We start from the raw sequence: 6,312 nt of genomic DNA on the forward strand, positions 1-6,312 counted from the left end.
CTCCTGGAATTTGTCAAGGAGGTTCTTTGTTGCAATATAATGCCTGATTTTAGGAGGAGGCATATTAGAGAGGACTGGTAGCCATCATGGTTTGTTGGTCTCATAGCTGCTGTTATTCTCATCATTTGATTCAGTTGTACGTCAACTAGCTTTGTATGGGAAGAGGTTAATCACAGAGAAGCACAGTATTTTCCATCTGAGTATCAGAGAGCTAGTGCTCTGTTTGCATGTTAGCTGCTTAAGTTGAGCCCACCTGTTTATTTAGGAGGCCATTTCTGTTCTTTGTCTTTTGAGCCACCTTGGTGAGGTGGTCCTTGTAGGTAAGTGTGTGAGTTAGAGTTACTCCTACTTACTCCTAGTGGCTTTGGGCCATGTGCTACTTGTTCTCCATTCAAGAAGATGTTGAGCTCTTGTGAAGTGTTGGTGTGGCTGAGATGGAAACATGACAACACTGTCTTTGACACACTGGGCTTAAGTCTCCACTTCTTGCAATAGCTACTGATGGCTGACATTACTGGTGCAGGTCATCCTCAGGTTTTTTTGAAGTCTCTGTCTCCTGAAGCTAGGCAGAGGTCATCTGCATACTTGAATGGCCTTGAAATTGTTGGAGGTAGATAATCTTTAAATATGTTTAAAAATGTTTGAGCAAGAACACATCCATAGGGGAATCATTTCTGCTGAGTCCTCCAAATGTTCAATTAATCAACTAGTATTTCTTGGAATTGTCTGTTTCAAAGCATCGTTTCTGTAGCCATAACAACACATGGAGGTAAATCACTGACCTCTTGACCAGCACAGCTGTGTGCCAGGTGGTAGCATATGCTCCCATCAAGTCAACAAACACGGCCCCTGTCTTCTCTTTCTGTTGGAAACTACTTTATTTATGGGTGCTAAGAGCAAGAACTTGGTCACAAGTGCTCCTATAAGATCTGAAGCCTGCCTGGTCATCAGTCAGAGCCTGCTCTACTGTGGGCATGATTCTTTTCAGAATTAGTCACTCTAGAATTTGTAAATACAGCTCAGAAGTGATATTGGCTAGGAGCTATATGGAAGAGAATGGCCTTTTCTTGGTGTTGGTATAGCTACCACCTTAACTTTCTGCCACATCTTAGACCTCTTGTTCTCTTGGATATGAAAATTGACAGCCATTTTATGTTCTTCTTACCAAGGTGTGGTAGCATTTCTGGTGATATGTTGTCAAGACCATCTGCTTGTAGACAGTGCCTGCTGGGGAAGGTGGGAGCCATTCGCTACCCTCCTTTGCATCCTCACTATCACTTAAAATGGGCGCCAATGCAGGGCAGAAGTCAAAGTGAAGAAATGGTTCCCGGCTGCTGTTCAGGACTATTGTTCCCATGGTTAAACTCCCATCCCAGGCAGACCTGCTCAGAGCCTCATGTCCCACTCACAGTGCTACCAACTCTTCTGATTTTTTTTCATAAGTCTAGTAAATTTGTATTTGTCTTAAAGCCTCAGCTCGTGGCTCGTCCTGTGAATTCATTAGAATCTCAGATTTCATTAAAAAAAGTTTCTAGCCCTCATGCTTGTGGAGAAAAGCTTAAAAACATGTCACTTAAATGCTCAAACCCCAAATATATGTACTCGGGTGGGGGAGGTGTCTCCATGCCATTCAGATTTGGCCCAGCTGCCCCTCCATCATGAGCTAGAGTTAGAGCAGTATCTGCTCAGATTAAAGTCATGGCATCCCATGAAAATTCACAAACCCTGTCATAGGGCTCCACTGTAGTCAATGACAAAACTCCTGTTGAATTCAGTGGAACCAAAATGTTACCCCTAAAGTTTAAGATTAAACAAGACAGCTTTTCTCAGGTTATAGGCCTTAGGGAAAAAAGTACCTCTTCTCATTCCTGAAAATTGTCCTAACTCATTTAGTCCATTTGAAACTGAAAAATGGACTAACACCTTCACAATTATTTATCTCCAGTGAAAACTAGGTCATAGGTCTACTTTTCCAGTGTACATAAGCCTAATTCTTTACTTAGCTATTTTCCCCCAAAACGTGTTAAATTATGCATTTTCCTCTAAGGAGTTAATCAGATCTGTAGGTTCACTGAGCTCTGATATGGGATTGGATCCCCAGACTCCCTTTGCTGCTTCTAAGTGGTCTCACTCCACTGCCCGAGAAGAGACTGTGGTAGCAGTTTTGTCCTGGATTGGAGCCATATAAACCATCAGCATTAACTACTTAGCACCACCCCCCGCCCCCAAAGTACACAGTCAGCAGCATACCAGTTCATATGTTGGATTTACAGTGGGAATCCCAACACATTCCTCTTGTACCCTCCAAAGTCCTTCATTCTATTAGCTGGAGAGGGGCTCTGCTAGTACTTCAGTCAGGATCAGTGTAATACAGCAGCACCCAATAGCATTCATTACCCATAACTGCACCTTGAGCAATTATTTCTATATTATTACATGTAAAAAACTATGTTAAAAGAACACTATTAAGGTTGCAAAATCAAGCTCTTAAAAATTAGGAAGTGCCAGAATCAAGGTTTGCCTGTGCAACCTTAATTCAGCCCCCTTGTTGCTATGCATTATGATTCAGTCTTTCATTATATGACCACCTATTATTTTCCACGTTGCCCCTGGGATGAATCAGGGTTGTACCTTGAAGGAGGCTATATAGGACCTTATTTGCTGCAGAAGTTGGAAGGTGTGTAGTATTTGTAGTACTGGGACAGGTGGGTCTTTAGCCATAGGCAGGCCTCAATAAAGGGGGAAGAACCACTAAATCTAGGCTACAGTTGATTGCTGGGGACAAAAGGAGAAAACAGGAATGGGAGTGATGTTACAGACTGAAAATCAGGGAACCAGAAGGGGACACTTAAGCAGAGAACCCTCGACATTGCCCACCAGTCCACAAAGGCATCTAAGGAGTCAGTGGACACAGCCCAGGGGAACTCTGCCCAGAGTTGTGATCAGATAAGGGACTATAATTAGGCCCCACAATCACAGAGTACCCCCCATCCATTCAGCTTCTTCCTCCTGGTATGATGGCTGGCTGTCCTGGCTAGTGCTAGGAGGAGGTTGACGAGGAGATCTTGCGACTTTGTGGGGTCACAGATTAGGTGTGCATAAATCAGGAGGTGTGGGGAGAAGTGCAGCCAGAACCTCAGTAGGAGGCTCTGGAGGAACCGGAAGATGGGCTGCAACCTGATGCATCTTATCTCGATGTGCACCAGGGTCTCTCTCATGCTGCCAAAAGGACAGGTGTCAAGAACACGTCCATGTTCATGGCTCTATGGAGGAGCTGCCACCTGATATCCTTAGCAGGCTCTGGAACCACAGTGGGATACAGGCTGGTCCACTGCAGTTCCTTGCCCTCCTCAGGTGGCAGCAGGTCCTGCCACTTGGTATCAGGGTGGGACATGAAAGCAAAGAAGTGGATGGTATGAAGCACGAGGGTGTGCGGGTGTTTTTTGGGTATGGTTCACAGAAGGAATGACTGGATGGCATTCAGCTGACTCATGTGGTGTGTCGGGGGTGGTCAGGGAGGCTCACTGGGCAGGGGCCTGATGACGTGTTCCGGAGGGGTGAGCTGGGGGCGGGGAGCACCTTTCCACCTTGAGAAAAGCAAGTGAAGCTGGAGGCCAGGTGGCCCTCACCTCCTAGAGCACACAACAAGGACATGGAGGGTGGGCAGCCCCATGTGCTGGCCATGCGCTGTAGGGTCCACCCAGTCCCTGTGATCATGATGCAGAAGGTCTCCAATTCTGTTGACACCAGCCAGGTCCATCCTTTGGCGCACGAAGTGGGGCTCCACCACTTGCACATGGGATGGGAGTTGTGTAGTAGGGGTTCTGTGAAGAGGTCCTCCCCCTTGGTGGGCACTACAGACCTGGTTGCAGATACTAGCTTCCAGGTCCTGAGGAGGTCCTGGTAAAAGACTGGCATCTCAGAGGTCATGGGGAAGACCTCTCAGGTGGAGATAAAAGAGCTGCCAGTTGTATCAGAGCTCTCAGAGGCAGCTCCATGCCTGACTACCTGCACTGTAAAGGAATCTCGGCAAGGCCTGAAGATGGGAGACCAGGACCTGTCTTCCCTCCCCCAGGAGGAGGCTCAGGACACTCACAGAGAGCCCGTGCAGCCCCAGCCAGAAGAACTCCAGAATCTTTTTCTGGAGGCTGGCCAGGGTCCTTAACAGCTGGCTCAGGGTGTTGAACCAGTGTCAGAGCACAGACAGAACTAGTTGGTTGAGCACCAGCATCTTCTCCCAAAGGAAAAGGCACCAAAGTAGCCACTTCCACCTCCACAGCTGGTCAGATACCCTGGCCTCTACATCATCCCAATTCTCCAGTGGGGAGGGATTGGTGGCAGAAAGGTAGACACCCAAATAGAGCAGTAGACAAGCAAATAGAACAGTAGACCAGATGGCACAGAGTGTGGGTGGGAGCCCACCTGCCACTTGTCCCAAACCATCAGGCCAAAGCTGGGCAGAGAAGGCTGCTGAATAAATGGATTGGCAAGCCTCTTCCTGCACCTTAGCTCTCCCATGTCCTGGGCACAAGGAGCATGCTGTTGGCATATGCCGACAGGACTATCCTCAAGGCTGGCTCTTGAAGCACCAACCCTGTCATCCTCTTGTGGAAGAGATGGTGGAAGGTCTTGATAACAGGGGTATACAACTGGCTGGAAAATGGGCAGCCCTGACGTACTTACCCTGGACCGAAGGTGACAGGTGTGGGCATTTGAGCTCATCCAGCCATTCCATAGCACCAGAGATACCCCATGAATCTGGACCCAAAGCTAAATGTTCACAAAGTGCCCATGAGATACCCAAGATCCACCCTGTCAAATGCCTGCTCCTGGTCCAGGGACAGGAGAGCAAGTGAAAGACCATCCCTACACATTAGGTGGTCCTAATGGTAGGTAGATTCCAGACCAGATAGAGGTTATCGAAGATGGTCCAGCCAGGATGGTGTAGATCTAGTCAGGGTGGATCATGTCCACCAACACAGACCCCAGCTGCGGCGAGATGGCTTATCCTGTGACCTTGTAGTCCAGGCTGAGCAGCAAAACTGGCCACCAATTCCTTAGGTTGCGGAGGTCCCCCTTCTTAGGCAGCATGGCATGGGGAGCACCTCACTTCCAAAGGACTCAGCCCACATGGTGGCAAGGTTCAGGCTGAGGACATCCCAGAATGCACAATAGAGATCCACGGTCAGCTCTTCGATGCCTGGAGATTTGTTGGTGGGCATCCGATAGAGGTTTTCCTAGAACTTGGGCAGAGGGAGAGGTTGCTCTAGACAGTCCCAGTTGCCAGTGCTGTCTGTAGGGAGTGATCCCACAGGACTCTGTAGGTATTGGTGTTGGTTGGATCTGAAGGGAAGAGGCTGGTGTAGAAGGCCCTGGCTCTTCCCTGCATCTCCACTGGATCTGTGAGAAGGGTCCGTCCTCCACCAGGAGACAGGTGATTTGCTTTTTGGCATCCCTCATTTTTGCCAGCGTGTAGAAGAACAGGGAGCTGTGATCCAAGATAATGCAGGATTGAATGAAGGTGCCCGGGCCCAATGGTCATCAAAAGTCCAGAGCTCACTCTGCTTCTCCTGATACTTTCTGCAGAGGGATGGATCCCCAGGGAGAGTGCCCAGGTACCCCTCCAGCTCCAAAACATCTCACGCCAACTGCTCTATCGCCTTGTCCCTTCTCCAACTAGCCCCACGGGTATAGTCATGGAAAGACAGCCAGGCACTTACCTTCCCCACAACCCATCGCCTCTTTGCTGAGGGAAAGGCATGCCTCTGCCAGGCCAGCCAGAACTCCCAGGTAGATGCCGTGAGGCCCATATCCTCCAACAGGCTGTTATTGATGTGCCAGTGTCAGTGATGAGCCTGATAAGTACTGCTGTGTCATCCATCAGTTGAACCTGATGAGTCATCTCTGAGCCAGTGGTGTAGCCACAGGTGGGCTGGGGTGGGCCGTGGCCACCCACTTAGCATCCAGGCCCACCCAAATCAGGGCTGGAGCCCCAGGAATCCACAGGCTGGGACTCCTGACCCTGGCTTGGTGTCCATCCGACGTCCGGCCGGCCACGTCTCTCTCCTGCTGGCACCGTGTGCTGCTGTCCTGGTCTCCGGCCCCAGTGCCTGGGGTGTGCCTCGGGGTGGGATGGAGGTCTGGGTGGGGCTAGCACTGTGGCCAGAGACTGGGGCAGCTGCACGCTGCGCCTGCAGGAGAGGGATGCAGCTGGGTGGTCGGACACCAAGCCGGGGTCGGGAGGCATAGGCTGAGCTTGAGCCTTGGTGGGGCCCCACTCTGCCCCATGGGTGTGCCCCAGAGCCTGTGTGC

This window comes from Natator depressus, chromosome 1 (assembly GCF_965152275.1).
Source record: "Natator depressus isolate rNatDep1 chromosome 1, rNatDep2.hap1, whole genome shotgun sequence".
NCBI classification, from domain to species: Eukaryota; Metazoa; Chordata; order Testudines; family Cheloniidae; genus Natator; species Natator depressus.